This window comes from Poromitra crassiceps (assembly GCF_964638095.1).
Source record: "Poromitra crassiceps genome assembly, chromosome: 2".
Classification (NCBI taxonomy): Eukaryota; Metazoa; Chordata; class Actinopteri; order Beryciformes; family Melamphaidae; genus Poromitra; species Poromitra crassiceps.
The window spans coordinates 18135783-18152453 of NC_139624.1; the positions used below are offsets into that span (position 1 = coordinate 18135783).

The window sequence follows — 16671 nt, forward strand, 5'->3', positions numbered from 1 at the left end:
GGAAAACGGAACTTGTATGGCCTTACAGTCTCCCAGATGCACATCAGCCTTCAGAGCCTTGGTGAAATGATTTCAATGAGTGTTTCTCAGCCTGGGTGTAGTACACAAGATCAACCACATGGGAAAAAGAGACAAGGCAAGAAACACCTGGGGTCGTGACCAGGGAAGGACTGACCATACTGCAGACGGCTACAGAGGACTGTGAAGACAGCAGCTAAAATCATCGGCACAGAATTTCCAAATCTCCATAACATCTTTACCACTCGCTGTAAGAAGAAAGCCGAGAACATCATCAAAGACACCAGCCCATACCTTGTTCTCACTCCTCCCTTCCAAAAAAACGCTACCGGAGCATCAAATCACACACCACCCGTCTCAGTAACAGTTCTTTTCCCTAAGGCAGTCAGGCTGCTGAGCAGTTGATTTACACGCACTGCAATGCATTGACACTTCTAATAATCTCTCTGGGCAACGCTGGCTTAATCAAACGCGAACCAGTGTTTAGTAATGTCATCTTCACACATGAGGACCACTTTCATGAGTTTTGAAGCTTTTACGTGCCGTTAAAAGGGCGGCTAGCTAGCAAACGGCTAAATGAGACTACACTGTTGAGTCGATGGGGATATATACGTCAATAACGTCACCACTTCAAAGGACGAACACGGAAATTATCTTTCCCTCACCTGGTTCAGCCCGTTCAGCCCGGGGTAATCAGTGCACACATCAACAACAGTCCAGGTTGAGCGCTGACGTGACGTGGAAGCCTATGCGACAGTGTGTAGTTCTGGATTAGCTTAGCTCAAGATTTTTACTTCTAGGGCTCACATTTACGCTACAAACTCATGAAAGTGGTCTTCATGTGTGAAGATTATCCAACTGAACTCTGGTTCGCGTTTGGTTAAGCTTGCCTTGCCCAGAGACCTTATTTGAAGCATCGCGGCAAAAACCCATTCAAAAATCCCATAGACAGAAACAGTGAAGAACCAGGAAGTCCGGGACTTCCGCGTTCTGACTACAAAAATACGTCATCCCTGCGGCTCTCTATAGACCAAATCACCGTGACGTCACCATGTAAACAAATTTACTTCCGGGTACCACTTGGGAAAGGCGGCAGGTTTAAATGTGCGTGTTGTCATATAAATGCTGTCAAACCCTCTCGTTGTTTTCGGCCGACTACTTTCAATTTAAATGGTTAAACGGTTGGTAAACATGCTTGTCCGACGTATCTAGCCTTTCTTCTGTGTTTGTTTTATGTAGTGTTAGCTAGCTAATAAAGTTTGTTTGTCTGTCAAACTCGCTGTTTTTTTACGTTACAGACAGAGTAACCTCGCGTCACCAGGCTCTTCTCGGCGAGAAAGAGCCTGGTACAGACAGAGCTACTGACGCCAGGTCAATTTAATTTAGCTTCAAGTCTACTCTAGTCTGGTCCAACAGGTAAATTAGCTAGTCTGGTCTCCACTAACATTAGTGAAAGTGTTGTTATGAATGATATTAAACAACAACACAACACGGACGAACCATTTTTGTCTTCTTTGTCTGTTTTTGTCTTCAACATGTCAGTTTGTGCCGTCCACCGCCATTATAATGTGTGGACCTCAGGGGTACCCGGAAGTAAATGTAAACATCCCGCTGATTTGGTCTATTGGAAATGAGCCTTCGCTTGTTTCACAAGTCTGCTCGAACGAAGTGCTAACCAATGCCATCCAACCACCGGAGATCTGAGGTAGGACAGCTGCAGCTAACATCACCTAATGGTCCCGCTCCTCACAAAAAGTGCTACAGGTAGCACTTTTTCTATGCAAAAATGCAAACGTTATGTGTGAACAGCCCCATACACAGCAGATTACCCCTGCTCTGTCATTACCATAGTAATAGATATTCGAAATTAACTGCTTAACATAGCCAAACTTGGGTTAAGCGTGTGTTTCCACACGGAACCCCCCCCAGCGAGTACCCGATTACTCGTTCATAATAGAAGGACAATACTCAAGTATTTAAATTGGTTAAAATGCCCATCCCTAGACCATACATGGGCACAGCTGGATGACCTGGGGCCTGGAGGACTGACCATACATAGACACAGCTGGATGACCTGGGGCCTGGAGGACTGACCATACATACACACAGCTGGATGACCTGGGGCCTGGAGGACTGACCATACATAGACACAGCTGGATGACCTGGGGAGGACTGAGCTAATCGCTCCCTGCCAACATAAGTTCCTGTTGCTAAATCTCGCTAGAGCGTGTTGCTGAGACAGAGACAGGTTGCTGCTGTGTGGCCTTGCCTGCCCTATTGGCGCGCGTCTCCCTCAGTCTCTCCCCCCTCTCTCCCTCCCTCAGACTCTCCCCAAGTCTCTCTCGTGATCCTCAGACTGATGACATCATCACTGATAACATCATCACTGACATGGCATCAGTGGTTTATGACATCACTGATTATGTCACAGTGGTTTATGACATCACTGATGATGTCATCTGTGGTTTATGACATCACTGATGATGTCACAGTGGGATTTATGACATCACTGATCATGCCATAGTGGGACAGACAGAGAAACAAACAGAGGCCTAGCACATGTATATTCTGATATTGTCACCAATATGCAAATGAGGGTATGACGTGATTTAGCGCCTTTTAGCAACTTTTTGAGCGAGTCCTAGTAGCTACTTGAATTGGAAAGGAGTTGGCAAAACTGCAAAAGACCCCACTGATTCATAACAGGTCTAAAGTCATGTTATAGCAGTCGGCGCAAGACAAGCAAGACAACAGTAAAGCTTCTGGCATACTCTTCGCGCACGCGCTGGAGGCGGGGCTCAGAGGAGGGCGCGCGCACTCTGCGCGGGCCAAAACAGAACATACTCAGTGCGCAGCTCCAGGCTCCAGGCAGTCTGAATGAAATTGAATGTAACTTTCCCAATTCTATGTATTAAATTATAAAAAACGACCCCTCCACATTTGGGAAGGCTAAGCCACACAACTAGTTCGTTATAATCGAACAGCATGCTTTGAAGGCGACTTTACGACGGTGAGGACTCAATCACAGCAGATATCCGCTGATAGCCTACCACAGAGATCTCACAGGCACAGGCAGCAAACCCGACGCGCTGATAGAAAAATCTCCATGGACGCGCCGCGCTGCGCTCAGGCCTCGCCCCCCGACACGCCCCGTGCGATGTCGTCATAATCGCCGTGCGCCCTATGCGCGCGAAGAGTATGCCAGAAGCTTAAAACGGAGAGGTTTTTGCATTGAGCTTGGCGTCCCCCATAAGTGAGGGAGCCCCGTACCCCCAGCGTTGCGTAGCAACAACACCGGAAGTAAGTCCAAGGAACATTATGAATCAATAAACTGCAAGATTGGAAGGGTTATCATACCAAAAATATAAACTAGAGACATGTAGAAAGACAAAAATATAAACGTGTGGCCAATGGACTAAATGACTCAAGGGGGGGGGGGGGGGGGGGGGGAGATGACTTAAGAGTGACTGTGGCGTGTCTTACTGCTTTATTGCTTGTTGCCTCTTGTTTTTATTTATTTTTTATTTTTTGCACTATGTTGTAACGGAGTCTACAGCACAAGAATTCCACACGTGATACTTGTACTACGGAGTGACAATAAAAATCTTGAATCTCTTGAATCTTGAGTCAAACAAAAACACAGCTTAACCGTGTGTAAAGCTGGAGCCTGGAGTTAGTGAAAGTTATAAATAAATAAAAGCTTTAAGGCAGTGAGTGAAGCAGTGAAGTGTAAACCTCGAAGTTATAAAAAGCTGTCAGGCTGTGAAGCTACTCGGCCTGTCTACTGCCTGGGAGAGGCCGAGGCTGCACCAGCGGCCTGTTAGCATGCTGCTGTTAGCCTGGAGCTAAAGCTACCACCGCAGTGGCTGTCTCTGCCTCAGCGTGAGGGATTCAGACAGCTTCTCTGGAGTTAAATCCCCACAGGTTCATATGAACGAACATACCTGTCGGTGTGTGTGTCTCTGGGCTGCTCTCTGGTCTGGAGCATGGAGCTGCTAACGTTAGCTGCTAGCCGTCAGTCAGTCCGATTGATAAGTCAGGCGCTGTTTGATGACGTCACTACTCATCATAAACAGACTGCTGTCAGCTGTTTCAGGAACAACAAGTCCAGACATAACCGTAGTCAGTCAGAACCACCGTCGACGTCATCAAGCTTCCAGCGACGGAGAGTAGATCACTGGCACTGCGAGACTAGTCCAGACATGACCTGGCTAGGCTAGACTGAATTCATCTGATCTGAATTAAACTGCAATTACAGAAGTGTGTGTGTGTGTGTGTGTGTGTGTGTGTGTGTGTGTGTGTGTGTGTGTGTGTGTCAAGTCAAGTTTATTTGTATAGCACATTTCATACACAGAGGCAATTCAAAGTGCTTCACATAAAGGTAGACAGGAAAATAAAAATAAAATAAGAGAATAAAATGGACATTTAACAAAACTTAAAAAAAAGAATATAAAAAGTGCATTAAGCAACAGGCGCAGCAGTTGCAAAAAGAGCTACAAAACTTATAGAGGACTCATTGGGTTTGCATAATAGAATAAATCAATTTATCTATATTTAGTCCCCGACATCATGACTATAAGAAACATGACAAGTTGGAAAGCTATGCTACAGTAGGCTACCATATTGCAATGGGTGTGTTGTTAGCATGCTAGCGTTTAACCACAAGGCACAATGTTATGCAAGGTGGATGAAACTTCATGGTGTGAGACTATCATGTGGTGTGACAGTTTTTTCGTCACTTCATACGATTTATTAGTCATGTCTTGCATTTTATAACTAATACATGTAATGTATGTTTTGACCTTTTTAACACTTTTTCCATGTCTATAATCACATGAAAAAAGATTCATACTTACTCCACTCAGGGAAGTCCATACTGCCCAATCAATGATACTGCCCTACTCCATTTGTCACACTTAGTGCATGCTTACCTACTCCACTGTCCTATTTAAATGTTAAATGCATATAATGCATGTTATTGTATTGATACATTGTGGTTAGGTGTGGTTCAACATATGGTGTGACACTATATAATATGGCGTGACAGTCAAAATTGGCAATAAAGGTGACAATAAAAAAGTTTTTTAGTGATAAATCATAAAAATCCCAATGGAACACAATGGAAAATAGTGCAAGAGTCACAAGCATTTTGTTAGATTGTTTCTCTGTCTGTTTCAAGAATTTTGTCCGGCCACAGCTATGCCGTTTTTATGTGCGATCGCGCTGAAACTTTCAGGTGGCGTAAAGAGGGCCCGTGCGGGTGACCTGACGGAGCCTGTTTTTTTAATTAGGGCAGACTAATTGCCCTAAGGCTGATTGCCCTAAGGCTGAGGCTATAGTTCAGTCATGATGTCACTGATGACATCACTGATGATGTCATCAGTCTGAGGCTCACAAGGGAGAGGGAGAGAGAGGAGAGAGAGGGGGAGAGAGACTGAGGGAGAGTGAGACTGAGGGAGTGGAGAGGCAGACAGACTGAGGGAGATGGAGAGAGAGGAGAGGGAGAGACTGAGGGAGAGAGAGGGAGACATTGCGCACACGCCAATAGGGCAAGCAAGGCCACGCAGCAGGCGAGCTGGGGGCGAGGCCGCGCAGCAGCCGAGCTGCGTATGCGAGCTGCAGGGCCAGCTCAGTGAGCTGCAGGATGGGCAGCGGCTGAGCTAGCCAGCCTAGGAATCGAGCGTGTGTAGAGATGCCTATTACTCTAAAATAGCCTATATTTAAACATTTAGGACATGTCGTACTTTGTGTGATGATAAGAACAAATTAGTGAAAAAATTCATATTCCAATACCACATATATTTTTGGAAATCTAAGAATCCATATTACACAACTCTATCATTTTTATGTGCAATATTTGAAGTAAAGAAAAAGTACTTTTTTCAGGGCCCTATGCCAACCACCCATATACACATACAGTAGATGCCGCATTACTTTGTGGATCATACGTCAACGTCGGCGTCATGTTGGAGGGGGCAACCACAGCCACAGGGCAACTCTCAATTTTGCTGCGTTCGACTCAATGAGAGATCAAAGAAAGGAGGGGAGAATTGGCCAGTGAGGGAGAGATTTTTCCTCATTTCAGATTCATATTAAAAGGAAACCCTCCGCTTCCACAGAATCATTTCACTTCAGAATGACAGGACCAGATCACTGTGGCTCTCAGAAAGTTTCATGTCATTCTGATGTGGCATTTCAAAATAAAATCTCATTTCAGATTCAAGTGAATAGTGTAATACAATATAAGCAGCACAACCTGATAATCCTAATTTCAGTCCTAGAAACAGAGAGACATGAGAGAATGGCTTAAAAAGCAAATTATATGTTCAGTTAAAAAAGAAAACGTTTTTTTTAATTGAATGGATCAGCAGATATTTGGAACATTAGAAAATAAAAAATATACATGCTATTAAAGACAAGCCATCCATTAGTGTTTTCCTCTAAATCACAACCTTTTTCAAGGACCCTAGTCCACATTAGGGCCACGGACCTCCGTTTGATGTGATTTTTTCTGTAAAAACCCAAATCTGAAAAGAGTTTATTGTGAGATTATGATTTGGTCCAGAATTCCATGACTATCTGTATTGAAACACGCTATCACTTTATCAGAACACATTTAATTGGTTTGTTTTGTATATGTAAAATATGACCTTCCAATGGTTTTAACTTAGGCTATGCAGTCACACGAATCATCCCGTGGCCCCGCTGGGGTCAGATGGAAAAGTCAGGGACACTCAGTCACGTTTAGTGAGTTTAGTGGAAAAGGGGCCGTAGCTAGGTAGCTCGGGATAGGAATGTGGAAGAGAGTCTGGATTTGAGGGGTGCGTAGGGGCAATTACTATTGGGGGATATGTGAGGTGGTGGTGGGGTGGGGTGCAAGGGGCCATAGCTAGGTAGGGATAGGGAGGTGGGAGAGTCGGGATTTGAGGGGTGCGTAGGGGCAATTACTAGGGGGATATGGGTGGTGGTAGAGTGTGTGTGTGTGTGTGTGTGGGGGGGGGGGGGGTGCAAGGAGGGGGGAGGAAAAAGGGTCCGTAGCTAGGGATAGGAAGGTGGTAGGTAGAGAGTCAGGATTCGAGGGGTGGTGGGAGTGGCTAGTGGGATGTGGGTGGTGGGAGTGGCTAGTGGGAAGTGGGTGGTGGGAGTAGTGGGATGTGGGTGGTGGGAGTGGCTAGTGGGATGTGGGTGGTGGGAGTGGTTAGTGGGATGTGGGTGGTGGGAGTGGCTAGTGGGATGTGGGTGGTGGAAGTGGCTAGTGGGATGTGGGTGGTGGGAGTGGCTAGTGGGATGTGGGTGGTGGCAGTGGCTAGTGGGATGTGTGTATAGTCAGAGATTTAGTAAGGAGAGCAAAGCAGCTGTGACCCCTAGACGATGTTGAACTCGCTGACGGAGGCCTTTTCCGCACGGCAGCTCTCATCAAACCACTTCCCGTTGGCTGTGCTGGAGAGGACGGCGCAGTTCTGGCCCCGGCCCCCGTCCGGCTGCAGGGTGATCTCCGTCTCCCAGTTCTTGAAGCGCACGGCGACTGGTCCACCCACTGGCCCTCTGTCACCATGTCGTCGACACCCAGCCAGATGTGCTCCTCAGGGCCCACGCTCTGCCACACGTAGCTGTAGAGCTGGTCGTTCTCGTATCCGGTCAGAGGCGTGCTCAGGCTGCCCCCCATGGCGATGCAGTCGTTAATGGCTGCGTGGTAGCTCTTCTTCACCGGGTCGGCCAGGAAACACTTGCCCAGGACCTTGGTGCCTCTCAAGCAAACTGAAGGTAGGAAGGTGAGAAGTGAGTGCTGTCCTTTCTCCTCACCACCACCACTTCCATGCTGTTATCCCGGCTAATGAATCCCAGCCACATCCCTCGCTCCATCCTGACCTCTTTATTACTTTATTCAGGGTTAAAGTGGGTGCATCTCATTGTAAAATTGGAGTCGGCCGAAATTGGGCTTCAAACGGCCCAAATCTGGCTTCAACCGGCCCAAATCTGGCTTCAACTGGCCCAAATCTGGCTTCAAACGGCCCAAATCGGGCTTCAAACGACCCAAATCTGGCTTCAAACAGCCCAAATCTGGCTTCAAATGGCCCAAATTGGGCTTCAAACAGCCCAAAAAATTTGCCGCCGCCCTTCGGACGCCGGCACACACATCAGCCCGTATTGGCCTGGCCTGCTTGGTATCTAATGCCTGGCCTGAATTATGATCCCAGTCCGCCCCTGCTTGCATGTACAGTTTAACAATCGCTTGTTTGCTGACATGTACAGTAATTCTAACAATTGTTTGTTTGCCACATGTAATGTAATGTGAGATACACTAGTATCAGACAGGTGGGGGGGGGGGGGGGGGGGCACCACAAAACAATTACGCTTAGGGCACCCAAATGGCCAGCAGCGGCCCTGTGGAAGACCCAGCCACGACCCATCTTCAATGCTCTCATTGAGGGAAGGCCAAGATCTCGCGATACATGATGGCCCCATCCATCCTCCCCTCAATACGGTGCATTCGTCCTGTCCCCTTTGCAGAAAAGCATCCCCAAAGAAGGATGTTTCCACCTCCATGCTTCACGGTTGGGATGGTGTTCTTTGGCCACAGGGCGGGAGCTTAAGGCAGGGTACATTGCAGATCACTGATAATGCTCTTTTTAGCTCAACTATTAACAAATAAATGATGAAATAAACAACAAATGAATTGAACACCTTTTATCATTTTTACCCCTGATAACAGGATATGAATTCTTACTGTTTTTAACCATTTTGACATCTTATAGTTTTTTTTATGACCATAGATCTTTTAAAACTTTATCACAGTATTTTAATCTTATTACTGATCATGCATTTACTGTTTTTAAAACGTCTAACAGTCGATTAGTGTAATACTATGTATTATTTTCAACGTGTCACACACACACACACACACACACACACACACACACACACACACACACACACACACACACACACACACACACACACACGCACGCACACACGCACACACACCCACACACACACACGTCACACACACACGCGTAGGCAGCAGTTTTGTTGTGTTCTCACCATAGACTGTACATATAATCGTTCTCACCAGGTTCTCACTGCGCCCCTCCCCCATCACCTCCCTCCCCCCGACCCCGCTCGCATCTCTTACCGCAAGGCATTCTGGGTATTGGGTGACGTCTTGAAGCTCCCATCATGCAAACGTTCTTGTCACAACAAAGAGTAACGTTAGCACTAGCAGTAGCATACTAGCCTATTTCCCGTTTATAATACTTTAAGAAGTTTAATTTACAAAGAGAAGACTCGTATGTGCGGACGATATTATCACGAATATATGAAGTGGAACCAGGGCTCCGTTGATCAGAGGAAGAAGACTCACTGGACTCAGATGTATGGTTTAGCTGTGAAGCTAACGTTAGCTGTGAAGCTATTGGAGCTTTGAAGGAAGTCTGTCAGTAAAGTTCAGGAGGAAAAGTTTCTGTCACTGTGTGAAAATTAAAATGTCTAAAGTCCAGAAGCTGAGAGCTGTGGTGAAGCAGCACCTAACTGCGGGTGATGAAGATAAACTGCTGGACGCTGTGCGGTTACACAGAGAAGCCTTGCCTCCAGACCTCCAGCAGCTGTTAGTTCCCGCTGAGCAGCAGGAGTGGAGCCCCAGTCTCGACCAGGAGGACCCAGAGCCTCCACACACTAAAGAGGAACCCCGGACCAGTCAGGAGGGAGAGCAGCTTCAGGAGGGACCAGAGCCCCCAGACATTAAAGAGGAAGAGGAGGAACTCTGGATCAGGAGGGAGGGAGAGCAGCTTCAGGAGGGACCAGAGCCCCCAGACATTAAAGAGGAAGAGGAGGAACTCTGGATCAGGAGGGAGGGAGAGCAGCTTCAGGAGGGACCAGAGCCCCCAGACATTAAAGAGGAAGAGGAGGAACTCTGGATCAGTCAGGAGGGAGAGCAGCTTCAGGAGGGACCAGAGCCCCCAGACATTAAAGAGGAACAGGAGGAACTCTGGATCAGTAAGGAGGGAGAGCAGCTTCAACGGCTGGAGGAGGCTGATATCACCATGTTCCCATTCTCTGTTGTCCCTGTGAAGAGTGAAGAGGAGGAAGAGAAACCTCAGTCCTCACAGCTTCATCAAAGCCAAACTGAAGAGAACAGAGATGCAGAGCCTGTAGCCACCTGCTCAACTGAACAGATGAAAACAGAAGCTGATGAAGAGGACTGTGGAGTATCAGAGCCAGCCAGGAACTGTATATACTTACATCTAGCTACTAATTCACAACCAACTAGTGATGACAAGACTTCAGACTCTTCTGAGACTGAAGACAATGATGATGAATGGGTGGAAACTAGTGAACTTCAGTCAGGTATAGGCTCACAGAAAAACAGTGACGTTCCAAGGAAGAAAAACTTCAGCTGCTCAGTCTGTGGTAAAATATTTGCTAATGAAGCATACTTGAAGAGACACATGATAGTCCACACAGGTGACAAACAATGTATTTGCTCAGTCTGTGGTAAAGGTTTTGGTCGTAAAGCATACTTGAAGAAACACATGATAATCCACACAGGAGATAAACAATGTATTTGCTCAGTCTGTGGTAAAGGTTTTGGTCGTAACGCAGACTTGAATAAACACATGATAATCCACACAGGAGATAAACAATTTAATTGCTCACTCTGTGGTAAAAGTTTTGGTCAGAAAGGAAACTTGAAGACACACATCGTAGTCCACACAGGAGATAAACAATTTAATTGCTCAGTCTGTGGTAAAGATTTTGGTCATAAAGTATACTTGAAGAGACACATGATAGTCCACACAGAAGATAAACAATTTAATTGCTCAGTCTGTGGTAAAGGTTTTGGTCAGAAAGGAGACTTGAAGAGACACACGATAGTCCACACAGGAGATAAACAATTTAATTGCTCACTCTGTGGTAAAAGATTTGGTCATAAAGAACACTTGAAAAGACACATGATAGTCCACACAGGAGATAAACAATTTAATTGCTCAGTCTGTGGTAAAAGTTTTGGTCAGAAAGGAAACTTGAAGACACACATGGTAGTCCACACAGGAGATAAACAATTTAATTGCTCAGTCTGTGGTAAAGGTTTTAGTCATAAAGGATACTTGAAGACACACATGGTAGTCCACACAGGAGATACACAATTTAATTGCTCAGTCTGTGGTAAAGGTTTTAGTCATAAAGGAAACTTTAAGACACACATGATAGTCCACACAGGAGATAAACAATTTAATTGCTCAGTCTGTGGTAAAGGTTTTGGTCGTAAAGGATCCTTAAAGAGACACACGATAGTCCACACAAGAGAGTAAACAATGTAATTGATCAGTCTGTGGTAAAGGTTTTGGTTGTAAAGGAGACTTGAAGAGAGAAACATTTAAGTCAGGGTTCCCACCGCCATGGAAAACCTGGAAAAGTCATGGGATTTCAAAATCTTGTTTTCCAGGCCTGTAAAACTCATAGAATTGTTCAAATCCTTGAAAGTTTATGAAAAGTTGTCACATTTTGTTGTGTGTAATGCAATTGTTCCAGTAATCTTCCCGTGTATAACCTTCAATGTAATGTAACATAACGGTAACGGCAAATGTATTCTCTGTAGCTACGTAACGTAGCTCTAACTTGTTTGTCGATTTTAGTGCTTCTTGTATTTTATATTAATATTTTTGTGGAAAATTCCTGTTTTAGTTCAATAGCTTCCATGATGCAGTAAACACACTAAAAACCAATATAAGCAGAAGCTGTGTCTATTTGTCTATAATAATCATTTCTGGTATTTAAAAACAGTACAAAAGTGTAGGCTACTACTGTATTATTGACTGAATAAATATGGTGGGGGAAACAATGTTCATGTTGAAATAAAAAAAAGTTTATGTTCAAATAAATACACCAAGTAGTTATATAAGCTCTCTGGTTGTATTGGTCTGCCAACAATAATTTTTATTTATTTTAGTATTTTAATATATTCAAACGAATATGTTTTGTTTAGAGGGAATATTCGAATATGATTTTGGGGCTATTTTGACAGCCCTACATCCCACGCTCCAGAATCTCATCTAGCCTGATACGGGCTCTGCTGGGGAGTGCACTAATGCAGACAGGTGGAGCAGAGGAAAGGGGGGGAGGGAGGATCCTTTAGGTCCTAACTAAAGGATAGTGTCTGTCAGACACTATCAACATGCCAAATGTTAAGAGTTACTACCATCCTGGATGTGTTGTAGCCTACTTGCTTCATACAGCCTGTTGTCAGATTCAGGAGCATTGAGGAGGCTGATTTTTGGACAAAATAAATTAAATCTACTTTTTCCCCTACCACCTCCTCCTTTGTTACAGCAGAGTCTACCACAGTAACATAGACTAACCAAAACCACCAAGAACAACCAACACCAAACCATTCAATGTATTCATGCTTTATTGGCTCACATCTCTTGCAACCTTGATTCAACACATTAAAATGGTAAAATAAGCTTCGATTCTCATACAGAAAATAATTTAAATAAATACCAAATGAGGAATGAATGTCTCTCTCGCTGGCCAATTCTCCCCTCCTTTCTTTGATCTCTCATTGAGTCGAATGCAGCAAAATTGAGAGTTGCCCTGTGGCTGTGGTTGCCCCCTCCAACATGGAGCCGACGTTGATGTATGATCCACCAAGTCATGCGGCATCTACTGTATGTGTATATGGGTGGTTGGCATAGGGCCCTGAAAAAAGTACTTTTTCTTTACTTCAAATATTGCACATAAAAGTGATAAGAGTTGTGTAATACGGATTCTTAGATTTCCAAAAATATATGTGGTATTGGAATATGACTTTTTTCACTAATTTGTTTTATCAGTCCCTAAAATTGTCATATGGTGTGACATGAAAGTGTTTCTTAAGTACCTCACTTTATCACGACTCTTTATCATTACTATCTTGAGATCCAGCATTTCCTTATGCAAATTCATGACATTTTGTATTAATTTCTTATCCTCACACAAAGTACGACATGTCCTAAATGTTTAAATATAGGCTATTTTAGATTAATAACTAGGCATCACACACGCTCGATTCCTAGGCTCACTAGCTCAGCTGCTGCCCATCCTGCAGCTCACTGAGCTGGCCCTGCAGCTTGCATACGCAGCTCGGCTGCTGCGCGGCCTCGCCCCCAGCTCAGCTGCTGCGTGGCCTTGCTTGCCCTATTGGCATGTGCACAATGTCTCCCTCTCTCTCCTTTAGTCTCTCCCTCTCCTCTCTCTCCATCTCCCTCAGTCTCTCTCCCTCTCCACTCCCTCAGTCTCCCTCTCCCTCAGTCTCTCTCTCCTCTCCCTTGTGAGCCTCAGACTGATGACATCACTGATGACATCATCACTGATGACATCATCAGCCTTCGGGCAATTAGGGCAATTCTACCCTAATTAAAAAAACAGGCTCCGTCAGGTCACCCGCACGGGTGCTCTTTACACCACCTGAAAGTTTCAGCGCGATCGCACATAAAAACGGCATAGCTGTGGCTGGACAAAATTCATGAAACAGACAGAGAAACAAACAGACAGAGTCCACATTGCCAAATTTATATATAAGATTCTGACAAACTCAGTTATAAATCGAACAAAATGCGTGTGACTCCTGCACTATTTTCCATTGTGTTCCATTGGGATTTTTATGATTTATCACTAAAAAACTTTTTTATTGTCACCTTTATTGCCAATTTTGACTGTCACGCCATATTATATAGTGTCACACCATATGTTGAACCACACCTAACCACAATGTATCAATACAATAACATGCATTATATGCATTTAACATTTAAATAGGACAGTGGTAGGAGGTAAGCATGCACTAAGTGTGACAAATGGAGTAGGGCAGTATGGACTTCCCTGAGTGGAGTAAGTATGAATCTTTTTTCATGTGATTATAGACATGGAAAAAGTGTTAAAAAGGTCAAAACATACATTAAATGTAGCTATTAGTTATAAAATGCAAGACATGACTAATAAATCGTATGAAGTGACAAAAAAAAACTGTCACACCACATGATAGTCTCACACCAATCTACACAAACATCACTTTACAGGGGAGTTACTTACCCATTCACTTCAATAGAACTGTCCCCAAAGTCTAGCCCCAATCTAGCCTCAATGCAAAATCTGAATGTTGTGAGTTATCTCTCGGGGGTACCGAGGTCATGACCTCGGTGTCCTCAATGGTAGCTACGGGCTAGCCTGGGTAAACCCATCCCCCACGTGACCTGCTCTCAGACCTGTTCTCAGTCACTATGTAGTAGATAGTGACTGGGAACTGAGAGAGCAGGTCACGTGGGGGCTGGGTTTACCCAGGCTAGCTACGGGCCTGGACTACACACACATAAAACTCAGGTCTAGGTACAGTGTCCTCTTTGCTTCCCATACGCGTGCGTCCCTCCTGTGTGTGTGTGTGCGGTGCGGTGCGTGCGGTGTGTGTGAGAGATATATTAGATAGGCTATATAAATTTTAACTGCGATGTTTTCTATTTTTTTATAGGCCTATCTGTATTTTTTTACAACAAAAATACAAGGAACAAAAAAGGAAAAACAAAAATCGATCAAAATGAGTACTTATATAGACAGTTGAAATGGCAGAGATGTGTGTGATGTATGAGGGCTATGTGTGACTCATCAGATATTCTAAGCTTGGATTTAAATGAGTTAAGAGATGGTGCATGTTTGGCAACATAGATATGTGTTCCATAGTGTGGCACCTTTAGCATATTGAAAATTGGTTGTTGGTAGTGTGACAGTATGGGGGGTGAAGGTGATCGAGTGTCTTCTATTAGTTATTATGCATGTTAGAATTGTGTCGGATAGCCTACATGTAACCTACAAGGTGCAGGGAGAGAGACAGGTGAGTATACAGACAGTTAGACAAAAGTGCATACCTGGAGTGTTGATATCATAATATAGGAAGTATTTGATTGCAATGTTACACAGTTCTGTTATTTCTTTATTCTAGTTAGTATCTTTGTACACACATTTGTTGTCATTTCTCATGCCAGTAAAGCCCCTATCAACTGTGTGTGTGTGTGTGTGAGTAAACTTTAAACTAAAGTTAACAGTTTTCCTATTCAGTCAAGACAAAAAAAAAATGTTGGTCAACAGGAATGTGGAGATTATTTTTAAACTGGAGCCTCACACACACACACAGGCTGTGGTGGGAGGAATGTAGCGTATATGAATATAGATGTATGTGTGTGTGTGTGTGATTACAGTGTGTGTGTGTGTGTGTCAACATGTGTGTGAGTACAGTGGTGCCTTTCAGCTGGAATGTGAAGGAGCCCTGAAGCTTTATTGACACAGTGTTGAGTGTGTGTCACACACACACCCCCACACACACACACACAGTATGGGTGTAGAGACAGAAAAAGTCAAAATTATTCTCAGCAACTCATTTTATTCTGTCTCCAATATAAAGTCTTAAACGCTGAACCAATCAGAAGCTCAGGTCAGGCAAGCAGCATGGTTGCTAATCACAGCTAACTGTGGAGTTTTGTCCAATGAAATGTAAGGTTCTAAACTTTAAAAAATAAGATAAAATAGAAAACTTAAACTGGGCACATTTCACAACAAACTAAATGTTAAGATATAAAACAACTTCTTCAAGTTTCCGTCATTTGTCATGGATTTATTAAGCTCAAATAAAAAAAAGTCTAAATCTCATTCCCATTAAGAATAAATGGAGAGAGATCTCGTCTCCTTGTCACCACCCAATCCGAGTCACATTTTGCCATGTTAGCTGCTAACTAGCTTTGGTCAACCTATGGTTGGAAACAAAGTAGTATTCAGTTAACTTATGGAATTATGTTGATCCACTTTGGCTGATGTGACGTGAAACATGCTGGGTTTGTTCGCTACATCAGTTCGCTAGCCAACTCGCTAACATTAGCGATCAATATGAAATGGCCATGGGCATGGCAACATAAAACAAAAAGCTTTAGCTGGATAGTGAGTCCACATCAAGATGATATGATACATTTCTTTTCATTAGAACAGTGGTTCCTGAACATTTTTGGTTTCAGTACCCCCTTTCCCTTATTTCTGAATGCAAGTACCCCTTTTACCCGGCAACTACAACAGCTTGCTTAGAAAACATCAAAAGTGCATAATGACGCAATGAAAACCCACCTTTGGAAGAATATAACATTACAAAATAAGAAATGGGAGTCAAAGAGGTTCAGTTAGTGCCTCCTCATGAGCAGATTTATTTTAACGTTAAATTCATTTTCATGATTTATTCTTACATTTTTTCATTTCTCTCAAGATCCCCCTGTAGTACCTCCACCTACTCCAGTTTAGGAACCACTGACAGATACAGATACCAATAGAGTATTTCATTCAATGCCCTTTTCCCCCTAATGCCCCCTACTGCCAACTCCATCACATCACACTCTTCACCATCAGACTGGGTTGTAGCTGCTGCGGTCGTGGGCCAATCACACAACACATTCAAATTAAATCAAAGAACGCTGCGGTGATTGGCTGAGAGCAAAACCATACAAATATTCACTTTGTTCTAGATCTGTCCAAAAAAGATTGAATGCAGGTATCATTTGACTGGAAAAGTTTCAATACTATATAGTACTTGGTACTAGGTTATTTCAGTCAATAATACCATAAAGGTATGGAGTACCGATACTCAGC

The 16671-nt window shown here is 44.0% G+C and overlaps 1 protein-coding gene and 1 pseudogene across 2 annotated transcripts in view; both read right to left on the bottom strand.

The window, feature by feature from the left end:
- Positions 1-4051, bottom strand: part of mdm2 (MDM2 proto-oncogene) — a 27617-nt gene extending 23566 nt beyond the window's left edge. The window contains exon 1 of the mRNA XM_083652500.1: positions 3963-4051. The gene's annotated coding sequence lies outside the window, so the exon portion shown is untranslated. The remainder of the gene's footprint in view (positions 1-3962) is intronic.
- A 3331-nt stretch (positions 4052-7382) lies between these two features.
- LOC310798673 (tetranectin pseudogene) lies at positions 7383-9161 on the bottom strand (annotated as a pseudogene). Its single transcript has 2 exons — positions 9152-9161; positions 7383-7776 (listed from the first exon to the last, which is right to left on the bottom strand). The product of its transcript is annotated as a tetranectin pseudogene (transcript).
- Positions 9162-16671: the final 7510 nt, after the last annotated feature.